Source organism: Mustela putorius, unplaced genomic scaffold, assembly GCF_011764305.1.
Source record: "Mustela putorius furo isolate JIRA1106 unplaced genomic scaffold, ASM1176430v1.1 tig00000680_pilon_pilon_pilon, whole genome shotgun sequence".
NCBI classification, from domain to species: Eukaryota; Metazoa; Chordata; class Mammalia; order Carnivora; family Mustelidae; genus Mustela; species Mustela putorius.
In genome coordinates, this window is record NW_025421442.1 from 1,038,254 (window position 1) to 1,061,136 (window position 22,883).

Genomic DNA, 22,883 nt, shown 5'->3' on the forward strand with positions numbered 1-22,883 from the left:
TCAATACCTCATTGTTAGCTGGAGCCCAGACTTTAAAGCAAACAAAAACAAACAAACAAACCCCCAACAACAGCAAAACCCAAGCGCTGAGGGCACCACCCGGACAAAGAGGGAACCCGGCTGCAGACCGCGTGCGCACACAATTGCATTATGTCAACGCTAACTTTCTAGAGTGTGACAGTCACTTGCTATTTTTCGGGGACCGATGCTACAGTATCCAGAAGTGTCTTGACGTCTACAAACTAACTCTCGGGTGGCCAGAAAGCCATCCCCGTGAGGTGGGTGCGGGCGCGTGTGTAGAACCGGTCCCGCATGGCAGCGCAGGTGTGCGTGTGTCGTGTGCGTGCGGAGGTCACGCAGCAGACCAAGAACACCCGGTCCGTCTGGCGGGGTCTGTAGACGTTCATCCGCTTACTTTGGCACTTCCCTGTCGCTTGGCTGTTTCATAACAAAAGGCTGCAGAGAGGCTCAAGGATTTTTTAGACGCCGTCAGAAGAGCGTATTTCCGCTAAACAGTGGCCATGTCTGTAACCTTTTAAAATCAATCCAAGGATAAATATTATTTTGTATGGCTGAATTCACATGTTTCCATTGGAATATTTTCTCCTCTTGTTCAAAATACTGGTCCCAATTTACTAGACTGGATATATTTCGTGCTTGAACTTAAAGGGCCGTTTCTCTGGGGCCCCGGTAGTGCAGTCGGCAGAGCACTGGACCTCGGTTTCGGCTCAGATCACGATCTCAGGCTCGTGAGATGGAGGCCTGTGCTGGGCTCTGTGCTCACCGGGGGCTGGTTCCTCTGCCCCTTCCTCTGCGCCTCCCCTCCACGCCCTCTCTCGCTCTTAAATAAATACATCTTTCAAAAAATAAATAAAGTGTCATTTCCCCAAGTGCTTTGGCCTAAACTTACTTGTGAATGAAATTTTAACTTTGGGGATAAAACCTCAGCAAATTCCTGTAAGTTTTGTCACCCCCCCCTCCGAGGACTCCGTGCCCTAGGACGGGGCCTTCCACAGCCCAAGAGGGTTTCAAACATTCTGTGCACACTCTGGGGGGTACCCAGCAGCCACACGCTTTGGCCTCACGGGCCATGTGGGGCCAGGGGTCCCGTGGAGAGGAGTCTCTGATCCTGGTACCAAAGCAAATTAAGAAACTCCCTCCCACTTGATTCTTTCTTCAAGTGACAGACAACTTGGTTAAAATGGGAGTAAACAAGCCAAGGAATTAAATGTCTCCCCTACTGCAAGGTCCAGGGAGGAAAGGCGGAGTCCATGGCTAACTTCACAGGGCCTCTGCCTCCCCGGGGCACCATCCACAGGCCCTTGGCCGAGGGTACCAGCGTGGAAGCCCAGGCCCATGGGCAGCCCCTGGGGGTCCACTGAGGAACCGGGGAGACCTGTTGCCGAGTCTCTCGGGTCTCAGGGTGTCACGTGGCCCCTTTTAGGCCAGTCACCACGAGGGAGGAGGATGTTGAAATAAAACACACGCAGAGACCAGCCTTAAAATCCCTCACCAGATGAAGCCAGCTTCCTCCTACAGATAAGCTTCATTTTGTTCAGTTTGCGAGACTCACGGGACCCGGGTCATCCCTTGCTTGTGCCTCTGGAAATCACAAGCAAAACTTGAACCGCTTCCCAGGGCTGAGATGGGGTAACCAGTGAGCAGCTCCATAGAACTGGAGAACATTCTAGCATCACGACCATGCCTGGGAAGCCCCGACTTCTCCCCGTATGGGCTGCTTCGTGGCCGTCTCCCATAGAACTTGAGAACATTCTAGCATCCTGACCATGCCTGGGAAGCCCCGACTTCTCCCCGTATGGGCTGCTTCGTGGCCGTCTCCCTCTAGGCCTCGCTCCATGCTCAGACTGGTTTGAGGGCTCCTGGCTTGCGAACTGCCTGTTCGGTCGCGCACAACGGACTCTTACTAACTGCTACCGCAGCGAGTCACCGGTTTGACTTCTGCTATTTCGGAACCGTTGACAGCGTGAACGCTCTCCCTCCCCGACGCCGCGCTGATCGGAGGACACGGACACACATACTCAGCCACTACACGGTGTGGGGAGCTGCAGTCAGGGCCTGGCGATCCCCGCTGTCGGCTCGCAGAAGTGGGGCGCGTGATGCTGGAGCCCCATGACACCCCAGAAATCACGACTTAATGGAGCCTGGGACCTACCAGAGAGAAGAAAGCAAGTTCAAGGAGCAAAGAGAAACACCTCACTCTTTCCCTTCGGCGACATTGTCAACCTGCAAAAGACAAGGTCTTCCCCTCCCCGTGGACAGTTTCCTTTTTGCTGCTGGTGTTTATCCTGCTAAGAACTGCGCTAGGAGAGACCCATCCTTCAGGGCGGGCCCATCGGAACGAAAACTCACTAACGTTGCTGGTGGCCCACCCTGAGCTCTAGCTCCTGGATCCTCCAGGAGCTCCTTCCTGGTGGGTGCCGTCTGGCTGCAGCCGCAGGTTTTGCTTTGGTACCAGGATCAAAGATTCTGGTTTCTGGTGTGGAGAAGTCTACGTGTGGGGCCCAGGGACAACTGTCCTCACCTCGGTCTGCAACATTCTCCGGGGCGTGGGGTGCTCGACCGTGTACCGATCACGCTGGGGAGGCAGAGAGGTGGCCTGAGGGATGTTGAAGGCCAGCTCCTCCCAAGTCCACCAGAGATCAGGGTCGGAGTGCAAGGAATGTACCAGCTGCTGTTTCCAGAAGGCCCTCAGGGGGAATAGGAGGGAGGCTGAAGAGAAGCAAGCCGACGTGGGGAACTTTACCAATCTATGCTCGCGGGCAGTGGGGGCTCAGTCCCGCTGGTCTCACGATGGGAGGAAAGTAGACAACACACCTCAGACTTGTCCCACCCAAGGGTCAAAGAGTCCGATTTCCCAACTTCCGTGGGTTCATGAGTTCACGGTATGCCTGGGGTCTTCAGCTCCCGCCATTTTGCACCAGTCCTCTGTGGGGGCGGGCCCACGGGGTCCTCAGACCGGCAAGTGTGAATGCTTCTGTGATACCAGCAGTGCGTGTGGCTTTGGTGGGTCCCTGGGGCACGATGGGACAGAGTCACCTGCAGGACGTGTCTTCCTGGGCACTAGCTGGGAGCCGTCCACTGGTCCTACCGGGTCGGGGTGCTGTGCCAGCACAGACTTCCGGGTCCCCTCGCGGGGCAGGGGGGCATCTGCTCTCATAATCTCAGATGTCACAATTCACAAGAAGCCAAATGAGATTAGAAGCTGTGGCAGAGGGCAGGAAGGAGAGCTACGAGCTACCCCAGCCCACCAGGCTGGCTCAGCGGGGACCGGTAACCCCGCCCAGCTTTGGTCCTGAGGATGTCCGGCTCACACGTGGTGGAGAAATCCCAACGACCCGCTGAGTGAAGTCTTGAATATATTTGCTTTCCTGGTCACGAGGGTTACCGAGGCGGCACCCACAAGCGGGACACGTGTTCTTCCGTGATCTAGGTACCAAACCCCAATTTGCTGGGACCCAGGGCCCTCAACAAGCAGATGAAGACGGAGCTCTGGGTATCTTTCTCCTTGAGGTCAAAGCACACAGAGTGGAAGACGGAGCCCTCTAGACAAGAAACCGTTGCAACCTCACCCCTCGGCCTTGCCGTGGACCTTGGGCCATGACGTTCCTCTTCTCCGAGCTTCTGTCGCCCCCTTGGAGAACGGAGGGTGGAGTCACGAGGCTTGCAGGTTGCTCCTGAGGGTCACGTGGGATGGCACATGGCCCAAGCTGGGCTCGCACGACACAGGGACTCTATCGCTGGGCATTGGCTGGCCCAGCGCTGCCGACCCCAGCTGGGCTCCCGCGCACCAGTTTTGTGATCCGCATTTCCTGCAGGGGGAAAGGAGAAACAAAAAGAAAAAAATGGACACTCACAATGGGAGAAAGTGAGATCCCGGGGAGAGAGCTGACTTGGGGCAAGCATCCATGCCGTCGAGCGGTTAACGTCTGCGGAGCGTGTCCACTTTCTTGGCCCGCGCGCGATCTCGTGTTCTCTCCAGCGGAATGCTAAGTGGACGGGGCGGGAAAGGGAGAGAAAGGCCAAGGGGAAGCTTTCACGGGTGAACCCCTCCCACTCACCCAGAAGGACTCCAGAATCGCCGTGGCTGCGTCAGCACACCGGCTCAGCCGCTCTCCACGTGAACGGCTTTGGCTGAGGCCACAGAAATCTTGACTTTGTGCTCAAAATAGAGCACTGATTCAGAAGGCTTCCTGATAAGAGACCAAAATGAAACAATAAATGGTGCTGTCACAGAAGACAAGGGAGGGCTTTAAAGATCTATTTCGGGGCCACTTCTCTCTCGCCTCTGTGGGCTGAAGTCATTACCAGCAGCGTGGGCTGTGGGCTGTGGCCTGGGGACAGGAGCTCATTCACGTGGTGGCCAAGACTGAGGACTCGGTGTGCTTGTCCCTCATCGAGGGCTCAGAGGCTGAAGACCTTTGTTGTTACCATGTAGGACCTGCGTCTGGGCGAGCTGCAGCCTCTGGGATAATAATCTGTTTCGAGACACTTGATACAGAACGTACCGATGTGACCGCAGCGATGTCATGCCCAGAAACTGGAATTCGGAGGGCAGAGCCATGGGCTCTTCGTAAGTTTTCTTGAAAGCTAGCCTGTGTTGGTATGACTCGAATGTTTTGCCTTCCTAGACAGAGAATAGAGAAAGCCGCTTCTTGCCTCCAGACCGGTGGGTCTGCCTCCTGCAGAGTGGATGGACTAGACTGTCCCGTAGCCTCAGAGCGTCCCCAGGGACAAGGTCGCCGGCCGCCTTCCCCAGGGGGGCGCGGGCCCACCCCTCCTCAAACTCCGCCACGCCCACCTTCTCAGTGCATTCCGAACGCCCGGCACATCTTAAAGACGTCCTTATTTTGAAATCATTTCACCTGTGCAGGAAAGCTGCAAGAGCATTCAGATGGCCCCCGGGTACCCTCCCCGGAGCCCCTGATGTTAACACGTCACTGGGCTTCTTATGTGCTGTAGATACATGACCATTTGAGAGGACGTGGTGGTGGCCACCATCCCGATTGTTCTGAAATGCTCCAAGGAACGTGAGGTCCCAGAACATTCTCTTATAGAAGGCAGAATCAGAAAATTAACGCTGGCATAATCCTATTACGGAACACCCAGGCCTTCCTCAATTCTCAGCCTTGTCCCCACACCTCCTTCGAGAAAGGACAGCAGGTTCCTGGTCCGGGACTGTGCACTATGTCTGGTTGCCAGGTCTTAGGCTGCGTTATCTGCGGCAGCTCCTCCGGTGTTCCTGAGGTCAGGGCTTTTACGGACCACGAGCCAGTTACTTTGTAGAACCTCTCTTGGTTTGGATTTAAGGGATTAATTAACCAGAAAATCGCCCTCTGGCAACCATCATGTAAGGAAGCTTCAGCCCGCGCCCGTGGAGGCCGCGCGGGGGACAGTCGGAGGACATGGCACGTCCACGCTCTCCGGGCCCACCCGCCACATTCCGTGTCCAGGCTACCCGGGGAAGAAGAGCAGCCTCCCGGCGGGGAGCCCGGCAGATCTGCCTGAACTTGGCTGCGGGAGCCAACCCCAGGACACCCTGATGTCAGGCCCCTCCCGACGGGACGGACTGAGAAACACAGAGCGTCTCACTTCTGCTGGTGCCGGCCCAGAAGGCGCAACTGGGCTCCCTCCGTGACCACCCAGCAGAGCACGTCAGGACGCAGACTCGAGGGGAGGCCAGGAGGGCAGCCCGGCTCCTTACAGACGAGGGGCGCCGGCAGCGGTGGGGACCTTCTCGGGCTCTGCTGCCTGCGCGAGCCCCTCCTGCGGGGCCGGAGGAACTTGCCGGCTCACGGTCTCCCAACAGCCCTGGGCAGCTGCTCCTGTTTCACATCCTGCTTTTCCCCACGGAGGCCTGAAGGCCGCGAAACCCTCTCGGCTTCATTCACCTGCATCAGGGCTGAGTCGTCGCCCCTGACCTGGACTCGCTGTCCCCGCGGGTCTGCACGCCCGGGGCCGGCCCCCCACGTGTCCTTCCTCTGACTCTCGCCCGCAGCGTTAAGAAAGAGGACTCTGGGCTGCGCTCGCGAAGCTCCTTAGGCAGGAGTCTGGGGGTTTAGGGTTTTCCCCTCGGTGTTCAGGCCCCTTATCTGTGCTCATAGTGAGGTGCTTCTCCCGAGCCCGAGATCGTTCTGGTCCGCGAGGGCTCTCTGCCCCTCTCCCCCTGCCCAGCCTTGAGGGGACGCTCACAGTTCCCGGGGGACCTGCCACTGGGGCACAGCCAAAGTCGTGGGGCCAGGGGTGCTCGTCACAGAGCAGCGGGGCTCCTTGCTTTGCAGAGAGTAGGCGACAACCGCGGTCGCTCTGGGAAGAACCGGGAGGACCCTGAGCGGGAGGAGGGGACAGAGTTATTTGGGATAGGGATGTGCTGGGTGCCGAGGAACTGCCCATGCGGATGCCCCGCCTGGAGCACCTGGAGCTCGGGGGGCTGGGGGGGTGTGGGTGTGGGTGTGGGGAGAGCTCTTCGGACATCGCCTGGGAGCCGCACGGAGGGAGAAGAGCCCCAGGGAAGACGCGGTCTCGCCGAAAGTGGACCCCAGGGGATGTACAAGCTGCTGTCCGGTTGGTGCTGCTTCCCACAGGGCTTCCCCAGCTCCGACCCACACCTGCCTTCCCGGGGAGCCACGCAAGTCTGGTTGGCTCCTCCGCTGGGCTAGCTGAGTTGAGAGCCGCCAGCACCACCTCCCGACCTCGGCTCCTCGCACCAGAGCCCATGCTCAGCCTGGGACAGCTCTGCACCCCCCGGAGCTCGCTCGGCATCGGGGCGTCAGGGAAGGGCAGACTTGTCACGTGGAACTTTGGAGATGGAAACGGGGCTCTCTGGGCCCCCAGCTTCTCTCCACGCCCTGCCCTCTCCGGCCCACGCCAGGTCCACCCGCCCCGCAGCAGCACAGGGAAATGCGCAGAGACAAGCGTCGCGTGCTGCTCGCCAGGGTTTGGGAGCTGGGCCCGGTCCTCGGGCAGTGGACGCTTCTTCTCCGGAAGTTCTGCCATCTCTCCCCCTTACCCCACGTTTGCTAACTGGCCATTTTAGGATGGTCCTGAAGAAATATAAACATTTGGAGAAATTTTTTTGCCACGACAAGAAGAGATAATGGGTTTGAAGCCAGTAAGCTAGTCGTGTTTAGGAAAATCACCATGGGATTTAAGATGATGCCTTGATGTCATGCAATTGGTGGTTTATGGAAATTCCTGTAGATGAAACCCGGCCTTATAAGCACAGCCGCATTCCTTGCTCGTGAGTAACAGCCAGGGCCCGCGGGATCAGTTTTAAGAGTTCCATGACTAGCCTTTCACTTTCTACCTCTTGCTCGGAGAGGAATGGGCAGGGGGGTTGGGGGACTTCCCAGCGCAAGTTTTCTGTTGAAGCTGTTTAAGGCTACAAGTAATAAAAGGGAAAATCCAGAAATAATTTAGGAAATTAGTCATCTGTCTTCAAACTGTGTTCAGTTACAGGGCCGTGTGCCACGTGACTTCTTTATGGATCTTAAAAAAAAAAAAAAGTGGGAATCTGGAGAGATTAATGATCACTTGTGTGAAGGTCAGAAAGAGGGAAAAGTTCCCGGTTGCTGCAACTGTCAGAATTCCTGATGGAAAGTTGTGTCCTGGGAACGGGAAAGCATCCTGACGTTCTCTGGAGTTCCTAGTTTTACGATGCTAAATGCCAATGATTCTGTTGTACTGGCTGAAGTTCAACACGGCCTTTTAAAAGCAGAGAAATACACAGTCTATTAAAAGCATTTTTCCAGTGCGCACCTACGCAGATGTGGCTAATATCCGCTCACCAATGCCCATCTGATTTTTCTTTAAAGGGTGCTAAAGGAGAATTAATTGGGAAAAGAGGTAGTATCCAAATACTTCTTTTCTGAGCAGTTGGCCGACTTGTATCGTGGTTATTTTAAGACCGTGATTTTTCTCTTTGATGCTCTATGAAAACGCACCTCTTAAAAGCACAGGAGCTCTGGGACGATGGGATGATCCGGAGAAGACAGTCTTCGCAGTCCTGGTGCCTGGGCCAGGTCAGCCCTGGAGAAGCCCCGCGCTACCCGGGGCCTCAGACCCTCCCGCGGACACCCCAGCCTCCTGACGCTGCGTGCTTTGGGCAGTCGGGCACGATTCGGGCAGGGTGCAAAGCGCTCCCCATCCGAGGGCAGGGCTTCAGAGTGCCGTGCTGCTGGACCCAGGGAGGAGGAGGAAGAGGCCGTGCTGAGCCCTCCAGCTGGAACACATCTGGGTCTGTTGGCTGCTTCTGGCTGCGAGGTAGGGAACACTCAGAAGTAGTTTGAGCCAGCTGAAGACGTTCGCACTCGTGGGTGCTCATAAATCAGCAGGGCATCTGGTAAGAGGCAGACGCTCACCCAGAGGGCCTGAGTGGCCCCCAGCAGACCTCCCCGTGGCCACTAGCTCCAACAGAAGCCAGAAAAGCAGCTCGTTGGCATTTCCACCTGCACATTCAGCAGGACAGTGGCACCTACCGTGTCTCCCCACCGCGGGCACCAGCCACAAGAGGAACGATGCCTCCATCAAGCCCAGACATGCAATCAGGAAAATTAAAGTCCAGTAAAGCATATTTTTTGAGATTTTTAAGAACAGGTCTGCTTTTACAGAGGCGACGGTATTCTACTGAACGTTACCTAGCAAGTGGAGATGCGCTGCTAGCACACGCTGTCTGGAACCCCTCAGTACGTTGTGTCGTCTCCCGAGATCTACGGCTGTCATCTGCTCCGGGAGAGACGCGACTCTCCTCTCTAAGGTCTTATAAAAAAGAGTCAAACTCCACGCACGGCGCACTGTAGGCAATCAGAAATACAGCTGCCTGATAATACAAACAACCTCTCCGTGCGTGTGTCCTCCGCATGAGACGGTGGGTTATGTGTCGCTCTTGGACCTCCAGTGCACCTCTCCGAGTCGAAATGGACTTGCGGTGCTCTCTGGAATAGCTCAATTAGTCCTCGTGGCTGCAGAAGGGACATCTGCTGACAGACTCGGGGGACACGCCACTCGTGAGGGGCCGCCTGTCAGAGGGACGGCAGTAGTCACACCACCTGCACAAGGAGTAGAGGTTTCCTGTTGCCAGCGGCACAGATGCCGTCACCCAGAAACCTCCACGCCGAGTGCTTCGCTCAGCCATCCTCTAACGGACACTTTTATGCTCGTTCGAAGTGACATGATTTGGTGTAGACTAAACCGGATGTTCAGGGCTCATTTCTTTAAACCACTGGTTCATTGATTTAAGTCATTTACTAAATTATCACTGATCTGAAATGTAATAAAACTATTTGTTAACTTTTTTTTCCTTCTCTGATTTCTTTTTTTAAATTATTATTCAGGTATAATTGATGTACAGTGTCATGTTCGTTTCCGGCGTACAGTACCGTGACTCAGCGATTCCACGCACGACTCCGCGCTCGTCAGGGTAAGTGCGCTCACGCCCCTCACCGGCTCCACCGCGTCTGACCCTCCTCCTCTCTGGGAACGACCCGTTTACTCCCCGCAGTTAAGAGGCGGCAGCTCTATTTGTCTCTTTTTCTCTTTGTTAATGGGTTTTGTTTCTTAAATTCCACACACGCGTGAAATCACGGTATTTGTTTTGATCTGACCGACTTTGCGCAGAGCTCTACTACTCCCTGCATTTCTCGATGGGTCTCACATCTTCCCTGTCCGCTCAGCTATCCACAGACACGAGGGTTCCTCGACGTGCCGGCTGTCCTACATGACGCTGCAGGGAACATCGGGTGCTGAGCGGCCTGTAGCCGGTGAACAAGCACTTCACACCACCACCCCAGAGCTTAAACCCTTACTCGGTTTGAAGGTGTTCTTTTCTTGCTTTGCATATAACTCACGGATGAAATATTTTAGCCAGTGAATACGTTTTGGTTAGCATACAACTAAATGTGTTTTTTCTAAGTAAAACATTTGATCTTATTCTTTCTTATGGTAGACTTGTGCAATTATACCTGTCAGGGGCCAAGGGAAGGCAGAGCGACCATGAAATATTATGTCCTAAAGAAAAACAATGACACAGTGGTGGTTTTACAGTTGAAAGCCTGATGTCTCCTAAGGTATTACTTCGGGGGACCATATATTATTCAAATGATACTGAAACTGCTGAAAATAGTTTGAGTTTCTCATTGGCAATGGACTTAAAAAGTGTGAAATTGATATCGTTTTGTGGCCAATCTTTAGAACTGCAGTAACAAAACCAAAATGATTTCATTTGGTTTGCAAATGCGGTATAAAATAAAATTACATTTGTTCTAAGTTTTGGAAGTCTCCAAGAAATCGAATAACAGCATGTATTATTTTTCCAGCTTTATTAAAGTGCAACCCATAAACACAGCAGCATGTATTGAAAATGTGAATGTGATGATGTGACATACATTTACGTCGTGAAATATCGACCACCATCAAGCTCGTTAACACACAGTTACCTGCCGCGGATGTGTGTGTGGCGACAGCGCTTCAGACGGACTCTCTCAGCAAATTTCAAGTACGTAGTTACTTGAGTGGTATTATCACGCCGGCCATAAGGTCCCCAGAATGTATGCGTCTTAAAACAGAACATCTGTACCTTTTGAACAACATCCCCCCGTTTCTTCTACCCTCCGTGTTTGGCAGAATTCACCATTGCGCCATCTGCTCCTGAGCTCGCCTTCATTGTGGGATTCCGATTACTGATTCCGTCTGTATTCCGAGGTTCTGTCTCTCCTGACTCGCTCTTGGAAGGTCGCATGCTTCTAGGAACGTATCCTTTCCTTCGGGGCTATCCCAGTCAGGTGCCACGTGATCGTTCATAGAAATCGGTCATGACCCGTTTGTGTTTCGGTGGTATCAGTTGTAAAGTCACTTCTTTTTTATATTATTTATTTGAGTATTCCCTCTTTCTTTCTTTCTTAATGGGTCTGGTAAAGGATGTGCCAGTTCTGTTTATCTTTTGAAGAAACTAGCTCTTTATTCCTGTTGCTTATCTAGTTGCTATTTAATTTATTTCCTTCCTTCTGCTAGTTTTGGACTTAGTTTGTTCTTTTTCCAGTTCCTTAAGGTGTAAAATTAGGTCTTTTATCTGAGATCTTATTTTTTTCTTTTTTAAATGTAGGTATTTAGGGGCTCTTGGCTGGTTTGGTCAGTGGAGCATGCAACTCTGAGTCTCCGGGTTATAGGTTTGAGCCCCATGTTGGGTGTAGAGATTATTTAAATGTAAAATCTTAATAAAAAAACGTATAGGCATTTATCACTACTAACATTTCTCTTATCACTGTTTTTGCTGGTTTGCATAATTTTTGGCGTGCTGTGCTTATGTTTTTCTGAAAATATTTTTTCCTTTCAATTTCTGCTCTGAGCCATTGGTTATTCAGAATATGTCATTTGGGGACGCCTGGGTGGCTCAGGTGGTTAAGCAGCTGCCTTCGGCTCAGGTCATGATCCCAGCGTCCTGGGATCGAGTCCCGCATCGGGCTCCTTGCTCAGCGGGGAGCCTGCTTCTCCCTCTGCCTCTGCCTGCCACTCTGTCTGCCTGTGCTCACTCGCTCTCTCCCTCTCTACCTCTGACAAATAAATAAATAAAATCTTTAAAAAAAAAAAAAGAATATGTCATTTGGTTTGTGAATTCATCAATTTTCTCTTCTCACTGGCATCTAGTTTCATGTGATTGTGGTCAGAAAAATACTTAAAATAATTTTAATGTTTTTAAAATTGTTAAAACTATTTTGTGACCTGACACAGTCTACTCTGACGAACATTCCTTCTGTCCTTCTCTACTGAGAAGAATGTCTACTCTACTGACGTCGGATGGAATGTTCTGTAGACACATGTTAGGTTCATTTGGTCTTGAGTGTGGTCAAGTGCATCATTGCCTTACTGATTTTCTGTCCGGGTGATCTATCAGATGTTGAAAGTGGAGTACTGAAGTCTCCTACTAATGTGATATTGCTGTCTAGTTCCCTTTAATATCTGTTAATATCTACTTTAGATAATGAGATGCCTTTATGTGGAGCGCATGACTATGCACCAATGTATCTTTTGGTGGCTGGAGCCTTTATCATTATATATGGACCTTCTTTGTTCCTTGCGACAGTGTTTAGCTTAAAGTTCATTTTGTCTGATGTAGGTACAGCCACTCCTGATTTCTCTGGTTGCCATTTGGATGAAACATCTTTTCCCAGGCTTTCAGATTCCATGTGTGTGTCCTGAAAGCCCAGGTGAGTCTCTTGTAGGCAGCATAGAGTTGGATATGGCTTTTTGATCCATTCAGCGGCTCTATGTATTTTGATTAGAAAATTAAATCCATTTACATTTAAAGTAGTTATGATAAGTAAGAACTTTCTATTGCCATCTTGTTTTTTTTTTGGTCGTTTTATAATTCCTTTCTTCCTCTCTTGCTTTCTTCCTGTGTGATCTGATGATTGTATACATGCTTTAATCTTTTCTTTTCATCTTTTGCATATTTACCATAGCTTTTTGCTTTGTGGTTACCATACGACTTGTATAAAAAATCTTGCAACAGTCTATTTTAAACTGATAACCACTTAGCTTTAATTGCATGCAAACCTTCTATGCTTTGTTTCTCCCCTCCGTTTGTTTTTGGTGTCACAGCTTACACTTTTATATTGTGTCTCTACTTCTAAATTACTGTGGCTACAGTTATGTTTAATGCTTTTGTCTTTTCACCTTACACTAGGCTATAAGTGATTTACACACCACCAGTGCAATATTAGAGTATTCCAGATTTGTCTATACTTTACCAGTGAGTTTTATACTTTAATATTGTTTCATGTTGTGGATGAGTGTCCTTTCATTTCAGCGTGAAGAACTCAACTTAGCGTTTTAGCATAGCTGGTTCTGAGGGGCTCCCTCAGCTTTTGTTTCCTGACACAGTCTCTATCTCCTTCGTCTCTGAAGACCAGTTTTGCTCAGTAAAGTATACTTGGTTGACAGTTTTCATCCAGTACATTGAAGGCATTCTCCGCTCCCTCCTGCCTGCAAGGTTTCTGCTGAGAAATCTGCTGACATCCTCATGGGGATTCCCTTTTATGAAATGAGTTTCTCTTTTTCTGCTGCTTTCTGAATGTTCCCTTTGTCTTTGATTTTTGAGTCTTTTGTAAGGTGTCTTGAAGAAGTCCTTTTTGGATTGAATCTCTATGGGACCTATAAACTTGACTTGGCTAGATGCCCATATCTCTACACAGATTTGGGAAATTTTAAGTCTTTATTTCTTTATTTTTTTAAAAGATGAAAAAAGCTATTATGTTCACTGATTACTCTTTTTTAAGTTTTTATTTAAATTCCAGTTAGTTAATATACAGTGTAATACTAGCCACTATTTCCTTAAATAAGTTTTTTTGCCTCTTTCTGTCTTTCTCCTCCTGGGAGTCCCATAATGCAAATATTATTTCTTTAATAAACCTCATAATTCATGTGGGCTTTATTCATTCTTTTTTTTTTCATCCTTTTTTTTTCTTATTTTCTCTCTGACAGGATAATTTCAAATGACCCATCTTCAATTTCAAAGATTCTTTCTTCTCCTTTGTGAAGTCTGTTTCTGATGCTCTCTATTGCATTTTTTTTTCATTCATTCATTGTATTCTTCAGCTCCAGAATTTCTGTTTGGTTTTTACTTATAATTTCCATCTCTCTGTTGAACTTCTCATTTTATTCAAGTATTGTTTTCTTGATTTCACTTATTTATTTGTATTTTCTTGCAACTTGCTGAGCTTCCTTAAAATAATTATTTTGAGTTCTTTGTCAGATCATTTGCAGATCTCCATTTCTTTGAGGTCAGTTCTTTGGTGATGTTATATTTCTGTGTATGTGTGTGTGTGTGTGTGTGTGTGTGTGCACGCGCGCACACATGTGCTCCTTAAGGTGCTGCACTGATGTCTTTGTGTTTGAAGCAGCAGTCATCTCCTCTAGTCTAATTCACATAGTGTGAGAGATATTTTCACCTGTCAGTCTGGATAGGGATTCTGAGGCTTTCTCAGATCCTTCCTGTGAATTCATTCATTAACACTTCTGTCTTGGAGGGGATTCTTAATTGTATGCCTTCTCTCAATTCCAGAAAACCAGGCTGCTTACTGAGAGCCTTCCATATATTTCCTCTCGGGCAGTGCTCTGAAATGCTTATCTGTGAGCCTTCTCCCTATCCTGAAGAGTCAGGTGGGCTTTCAGCTTTTTGATCCCTAGCAAAGGCTTGCTTTCCCCATCATACTGTGCCAGGACCCAGCCATGGGGGTCGGGTATAGGTTTGTGAAGAAAGAAGGTGTGTGCAGAGTGTTGGAGGTCCCTGTGAGTTGGTTGGGGTGTCCCCAGGTGTGGTATCTCTAGCAATTTGTGAGCAGACTTCCTGATGGAGACGACAAATCCATTAGGAGGATACTCTTGTTACTGGTGTCCCTCTGATGAATTCCAGGCCTTGGCGGCTGTGCCTTGGGCTCTTTTCCACCCTCGGCCTGCAGATCATGCGGCACTCTGGGTGAGGCAAGGAGAAATGGGGCCTCCTGGGCAACATCCCACATGGCTGGAGAAGCTGGGTGTTCACTCATTCGCTCTCCTTCAGGGGACGAATTGTGGGCCATAGACTCTCTGGGCACTGAGCCCCACAACCTTGGGGGTAGGGGTGACACAGGCAAGATGAAACTCCTCCCCTTACCATTTACAATGCATCTGTTTTGGAATTTTCTTTTTCCTGTAATGGAATGTGTGCTGGAACTTCTCTGAGGGACTCCCACGATAGCGCTGTCATCCATGGGCAGTTGCCAAAATCGGTGTCTGTGGGGGATGATGAGAGAGAACGGGTCTGCCATCCCACTGATGTCACTCTAACTGCTTTTGTATTAAGTAAAATAAAGTAAAAGTTGGGATGAAAAAATCCCCAATTATAATCACATACGACAAAAATTTGCTGAGAATGAAGCAATTTAAGATGGTCATGAGGACCTGAAAGTAATCATAAAAGCGGAGTGACAAATATTGACTGTTTTGAAGGAGAAACTCATGTCGAAGTGTAAGTATGAAAAATCAAGTTGGCATTGCTATCTATTGTGAATAAGAGTGCAGAATGTTACAACTCCTCTGGGGGGAATTTGGAAAGTTCTAGAAAAATTATATAGTCATTTCTTTTAATCCAACCGCCTTATTTCTCAGAATTTCCCCTTGAGATACTGTGATGCTGTGATATAATAAGAAATATATATTTTGGTCTCCATCCACGGTTCCTGAAAAACAGCTCATGAAACCCTTGTAATTTCCTAGGTGGTCAGAGCAGTAGGAGTATCTTATAATATTTGTCTCTTGCCTGAGACTCTTGAAACAGCTCTGCGTAAGGGGCTTCATAAGAAGCCCCTTTCAGCCACACCTGAGTTTGTGTTAGTGAGGTGGATTTGGGGAAGCACTTAAGATGGGGGACTGGTTGCCCGGGGAACCAACCATGTGATGAGATGGACGGAAGGAACTCTGAGATCTCCCAGGAGGGGAATGGGACTGGAGGTTGGCTTAATGCCATGTGTCAATGATTTAATCAATCATGCTTATGTAATGAAGTCTTCATTAAAAACTCTAACTGAGGGGATTTGGAGAGCTTCTGGGCTGGTGACCTTGGAGAGGGTAAGACAGTCATGTGCTTGAATGGGCAGTAGCTCCACACCCCTTCCCCCATACATTGTCTTGTGTATCACTTCCTGAGTTGTATCTTTTTATAATAAACTGATAATTGAGTAAAACCTATTTTGAGCTTATGAGCCATTTTATTTTATTTCTATATTTTAAAAAAGATTTTACTTATTTATTTGACAGAGACAGAGAGAGCACAAGCAGGGAGAGTGGAAGAGGGAGAAGCAGGCTCCCCGCTAAGCAGGGAGCTTGAAGCAGGCCTCCATCCCAGAGCCCCGAGATCATGACCCGAGTGGAAGGTCGTCGCTTAATCAACTGAGCCATCCAGGCGCCCCTCTGAACCGCTTTAACACTAAACAGAGGACGGGGTGGGGGGAACGTCTGATTTATAGCCAGTCTATCAGAACCATAAGTGGCAACCTGGACTTGGAACTGGCATCTGAAGAAAGGGTGGTCTTGTGGGACGGAGACCTTAGATTTTGGGATCTGATGCTAATTCCAGGTAGACCCTGTCAGATGTGAAGTAAACTGCCGGACCCCCAGTTGTCGCCTGCCAAGAACTGGAGAATACTCGGTGTGGGAAAAGCCCCCACATCTGGTGTTGCAAATCTTCTGAGAACAGAGGAGAGGAAAGACCGTGTCTTCCGATCAGATCCCACGACGCAACTGGAAATCAGCTCACGCACAGCTAGTGACTGCGCCATGATGGGCAAGAACTAATGATGGAAACAAGCGAAAGGTGAACTGAGAACATCTTGCTGTGCCAGAAAACAAAACGGGGCTTAAAATCTGACGGGGGCATGTGACAAGGATACAAGTACTCACTTACGGGACTTCCAGTGACCATATCTGAAATCATTTGATCAATGAAAAAGGATGGGCAGGGTTCTAACACTTTGACTAAAAGAATCTCCAAGTCCTTAGTAATATCTTTAAAATGGGAGGAGGAAGCTTTTTCGATCATGAGCAAATGTGGAAGAATGAAGGATGGTTACACTCCACTTCTCCTGCCACCGCGGTCATTCCTGCTCCAGGCAAGGGTTCAGCAGTGAACCCTAAAATCATCAAGGGAAGAGTTGCCAGGCACGGAACCTCAAAGCATCACTGCCCAGGTCATTTCTTAATTACAAGGAGGGAAGGATTCCCCTTACAGGACAGATCAATGCCAGCATCACGCAACACTGGGCAGCCCGTGATGTAAAAGGAAGCGCACTGCACTGAGCGGCTTTTCTGCTAAAGACAATCATCACTAACCTAGCTAATAGCGACGGTGTGCAAATCCGGAGAGTGGGGCGTTCTGCAGGACACCGGGCTGGACTCCTCAAAATTACCAAGGTCACACAAAGCATCTAAAAGCAGAGGGACTGTTCTAGAGCACAAGAGACTAGAGGGGCATGGTCGCCAGTAGAATCCATGATGTTTGATAGCATCCCGAATCAAAAAAAAAAGCAATGAAGATCATTTTCATGGAAATTGGGGGAATTTTAATACTAAGTTAATTTTCATATTAAAAATACCGATGGGGGTTGATAAAGACCTGGTGGCCAATGATACGGTACTCTTCTGGAAGCCGCGTGCTGAAGTAGGTGATCGCCACGGCGTATGTCCTCATGGCCGAACAAAAAGTGTGTGTCTGTGTGTGAGAGACAGAGAGACAGAGAAAGAGAAAGACAGGCAGAATGAGAGAGGAAGAGAGAGAGAAAGCAAATGCAGCAAAATATTAACAATTGCATTTGGAAAGGAGGTTAATGGGTGTCCATTGTATCATTATTTCAACTCTTTTGTAAGTTTGAGATGTTTTAAAAGAAACTGGGGGAAATCTTGGGGCACCTGGGTCTGCCTTCTGCTGAAGTCATGATCCCAGGGTCCTTGGATGGAGCCCCACGTCGGGCTCCCCGCTCAGCAGGGCGTCTGCTTCTCCCTCTGTCTGCTCATGCTCTCTTGCTCTCTCCTTCTCTCAGATAAGTAAGTGAAATGTTTTTTAAAAAATTATTAAAAAAAGAAATTGGGGGAAATCCAGCTGATGACTATGTGGCTACACTCAGCATATTTATTCTGTGGAATGTGGGTGGATAGGCGTGGGTTACAGATCTTTCCTTCAAGATACACGGTGATGTCGCTCGCAGGAGGATATTCGTAAGAACGAGATGTTACTGCTGGGGCTTGAGGCTCTCCGGCAGGGCCTTGCACACACGAATACTACGTTTTCATTTTTAATGTGTTGACGAGGTCTACATCGTCAAAAAATTGAAAGGTTGCTAACTACAACTGCCTTTTCCATGTGGAGATGCCACATGGGGAGCCTACAGTAGGAGAGAAATCAGCACCGTCCAGAAGACCTCATTCAGCCCATGGCCACCAGGACCATGCTGTCCCAGCTTCAAACACAGATCTCGTTCTGTAACCCAAATTTTGATATAGTTAACCCTTGAATAACATGAGGCATTGAGGGTACAGACCCCTCATGCAATCAAAAATCCACGTGTAACCTTTGACTCCCCTAAAGCTTAATTACTAGTAACCTGTTGACTGGAAACTGTACTGATAGCATAAATAGTTGATTAACACCCATCTCGTGTGTCGTGTGTATTACAGGCTGCATTCTTACAGTAAAGTGAGAGAAGAGACTGTTACTGAGAAAACCATAAGGAAGATGAAGTACAGGCATCGTACGGTGCTGTACAGAATCAGCATATCGGAGGCTGCCCAGCCCTGCAGCCCGTCTCTCGCTTCAGCAGTGCTTGGAAGGACAAGACCCGGGGTCGTTCCTGCAGCCTCTGGCCGCCCTCCAGCCCCTTCTCCAGTTGAAACCTTGGAACCACCTTCTCCGCCCTCCCCTGTCTCTAGGACACCTGCTCACATGAGCCTCCTGTACCTCTGTCTAGGCTTCTGTTTTGACCTCAAGGATGCGGCTTAGGAGCACACAGACACTTCTTCCTCCAGGCGGCCGAGGAAAATCTCAGGGCGCCCGGCAGTTCTTGAAGATGCACCACGCAGCATGGTGGCCGCGTCCTCTTCCAGGATTGCAGAAGTGGTCCCAAGACGAGTGGAGTAGAGCCCTGGATGTCGTGGAAGCTGCCATGGTCCAGGAAGAGCCTAAACCACGGCCCTTTGGATCTGCCACATGGACCCCATGTCTGAGACTTCTCAGATGAGGACTAAACTCATCAAGAACGTGGACAACAGTCTGGCCCGCTTCCACAGGCTGGTGGCCCCCAGGTTGGGCGGGGCAGGTGACTCCCAGACGGGTCCCCCCTGTGCATGAGCAGAGCTTCCGGAGCCCAGGGGCCCTCGCAGGGCCTTTCTGGTGTCCCCCTGGTGTCAAGGCTTCTGCCTGAACTGCTTCTGTAGCCACCAGGCAGCTTTTTTCGAGGCTGGAGCCCTCTCCCACGCTGAGAAGCCAATGGAACCGAGAAGGCTTTTCTGCTGTGAGAACACAAACAAAAAACCGCAGACCCACGTGTCAGTGAGCCGGCGCATGTCAGAGCCGTGGTGGTCAAGGCTCAACGGTACGTATTTCCCCCGACAGTCGCGTACCGGCCGAGAAAGGAAGGCACGATCTCAGAATCTGTTCCGTGCAGCGTGAAGCTCTCACGTCCGGTGGTGACGGAACGGCTGGTGTCCAGCATGACGGCGTCCGTAGGTGACGCTTCCTTCAAAATCGACGGTGAACATTTCCGGAAGATTCCAAGGGAGGCCCGGAGGACGGCGCACGGAGGAGGCCGCTTCCGCCAGCGTGCGGCCGGCAGGGCCACCATCGCAGCACAGTCGCTGGGACCAACAGGCCCGCAATGTGCTTTCTGAACCTGTCCCGAGACGGAGCAGGAGCGTGAAGGTGACGGAAGCCCTCGAGCTCCACCGGTACGACGTCGCGTGACCGTCCATTTCATGCCGTAGCCTTGGGTTCGCTCTTCACCGCGCACCGGCGGGAATACGCTTCACCCGCTGGTCTTTCCTCGTCGAGCCCACGGCAAGTAGCCCGGGCGCAGGGGTGCGAAGCGTGTTCACAACACGCCGCTGACCGCGCACCTACTGCCCGAGTGAGTCTCTCTAAGGCCCTTCACGCTCTTGCCCCGCGAGCGCCAGCGCCCGCGAGGAGTCTCCGCCCGGTGCGGCTCGAGCTCCTGCCTCCCTGGTTCAAGCCCGACGACCGGCTGTCCTGCAGGCTCGGGGCCTCGCAGAGTGACAGCGCCTCGGCCTCGGCGAGGAACGGCGGCCGGCCGCCTCACAGAGCCAGAGGAGACGAACCACCACCGGCAGACGACAAGCACGGCCTCACCCTCGCCTCTGGGCTTCCCAGCGCTGTCTCCGGGCTTGGCACGAGCCCAGCTCAGCAGCTGTGACCCTGGAGGGCCGGGTTCCCCTCATCCACTGCTGTGTCCATGACTTAAAGATCAACGACCACCGACTGGCTCTGGATTCTGCAATCTGGGCAGGCCGGGGGCGCTTCTCTCTCCTCCACATGACATGGCCGGGGGGGGGCAGCTGGAGTGGGGTCCGGCTCCGGGACGGCCTGCTGGGGCTGCCTGTCGGTCTCATCCTCCTCTGGGGGCCTCCCCGCTGGCTCGGGTGGGCTTCTCACAGCACGGTGGTCTCGGGATAGATGCAGCATGGTTCCCCCAGAGCCCGAAGTACCAGCTGCCAGGACGCCTAAGGCTCGGGCCCGCAGGGTCAGCCCCCTCTCTCGGTGAAGTGAGCTCGAGGGCGTTCGATGGCGAGGGAGGAAAGTGCGTCACCGTGTGAATCCCAGGACGGGCGTGGAGGCAGACGAACACGCCATCGGAATCAGGAGGAAAAGCTCAAATTCGGCCCCCAGGTGATCTGAAAAGGCAGGTAAACGTGTGTGATCATTGCAGACTGTTTTCGTCCCCAACGCACCCATTTTTAAATAAAATTCACTGCTTCGGGGGCACATTTTCAGGTCCTGTGGGGAGAAACGGAATGTTGCTGTACGTGCTTCACTCTGTCCGCACAGTTTCAGACCCGTACGTGCTGGGCCGGGGGTTGAACGAGCACAGGTTTCGGTGGCGAGGACTCCCGGCTCGGCCCACCCGGGCTCAGGGCCGGACGAAGCCCCGGCAGACCGCTGACTGTGAGACCAACTCTTGGAAGGAAGGAGGCCTTGACACTGTCTCTTTGCACCAAGCTCAGGGACGCAGGCGTGGTGGGGAGGAGCCCAGAGCACACGGAGGGCTGCACGGGTGCCAAAGGACGGAGCTCAGGTGCGCGGCCAAGCAGAAGCAGCTGGGGTTTGCTCCGCAGGCTTCCGTGGAAAAAAGGGGGTCGTGGACCGTCTTCTCCAGGGGAAGGAGCTGCACCCCTTTTCCTTGAAGGAAGGGTTTGAGGCCACGAAGGTTGACGAGAATCCTCGTGTAAGGCTGCTGAAAGGAAAGGTCTGGGTGTATTATTGGCTTCTATACCCGAAGGGGGGTCTCCAACTCCTCCCTGAGTGACAGGCTCGGAAACAAGACGGCGTGTCTTCCGCCTAGGAGTATCCTGGGCCTCTGAGGGCCACATGAGGGAATTCGTACCCCAATTTGCTTTCCCAAGTTTCGAGGTCCAGTGAGCGCGACGTTCCGGCACCACATTCGCCTCTTCTCGCCCCCCTCGTCCGGTAGGCCAGACCGGGTAAACATAGTCCGGCAAAGAGGCCCTGTTTCTTCCAGGACCGAAGCCCCGTCTCTATGCTAGAACGCTGGGCTAGCCAGGAAAGTTCCCGTGCTTGCGGGGAGAGTGAGCTCGGAGGTCGGACGTCCGGACGTCCCCGGGCAGTCCGTGCCGGGCGGCACCTGTGAGAGGTACGAAACGTTAATCCGTGATTCCTACGAGGAAGCAGATCATGGGGAAAACTTGGGGTGAATTAATTTAGGGGGATGCGGGGATGTGGGGAGGCGGCCCCCGGGGTTGAGCATATCCTCTTCGGCAGGAGTAGGAGGTGCTCTCGGCTCTCCTGCTGTAGCCCCACTTCCCTGGGGATGAGGACTGGTAAGGAGAGAAGCTTTCTAAAGAACGGGCTCTGTCTCCCCGGCTAAGCCCTGACGGATGCGTCCTTCGAACACAAAGATGCCGTTTTGGAGAGACGATGCGTCTCCGGCTGAGCCGCACTAGGAAAAGCAGGAAGTTGTCCTCCCGCCCGAGAAGAGTCCAAAAGTTCCTCCCCCCAGAGAGGAGAGAAGAGGGTCCTTCCAGAGGGAAAATGACTTCAGTTTATGCGGCCGAATACCCTCGCTACGAAACTAAACAAACACAGGGCAATAGAATTACCAACGTCAACATCCCTCACGAGCACAGACACGAAACTTCTAAAGAAGACTATTAACAAAGCAAACCCGTACATTCATAAACAGAACGACACATCTTGCCTAAAGAGGGGTTGCCTTGGAAATTTCAGGTTGGTTTAATATTTTAAAGATCAGTCAGTGCATTCCCACCGACAGGGCAAAAGGTCTCCCCTCTCCACATCCTCGCCGGCATCTGCTGTCTCCTGACTCGTTCATTTTAGCCGTCCTGACAGGGGTGAGGTGGTACCTCGGCCGGGTTTTGGTTTGCATCTCCCGGATGGCGAGTGACGCTGAGCATCTTTTCATGTGTCTGCCGGCCATCTGGACGTCTTCTTTGGAAAAGTGCCTCTCCACGTCTTCTGCCCATGTCTTCATGGGATTATTTATTTTTTGGGTGTTGAGTTTGATAAATTCTGTATAATTTTGGATACTAACCCTTTATCAGATGTGTCATCTGCAAATACCTTCTCCCATTTTGGAGGCTGCCTTTTTGTTTTCCTGATTTCTTCCTCCACTGCACAGAAGCTTTTTGTCTGCATGTAATCTAGCTACAACCCAGCAATTGGACTACTAAGTGTTCATCCAAATGATACCAAAATGGATTCGAAGGGGCACGTGCACCCCAATGTTTACAGCAGCATTATCAGCAACAGCCAGACTATGGTAAGAGCCCAAATGTCCATGGACCGAGGAACGGATAAAGAAGATGTAGTGTTTATTATACATATATAATATTATATTATACGTACATATATATATTATGGAATGTTACTCAGCCATCAAAAAGAATGAAATCTTGCCAGTTGCAACAATGTGGATGGAACTAGAGGGTATTATGCTGAGCAAAGTAATTCAGAGAAAGACAAACACAGTATGATTTCACTCATATGTGGAATTTAAGGGGAAAACAGAGATGAGCATAGCAGAAGGGGGAGGAAAAAGAAGAGAGAGGGGAACAAGCCACAAGAGACTCGTAGC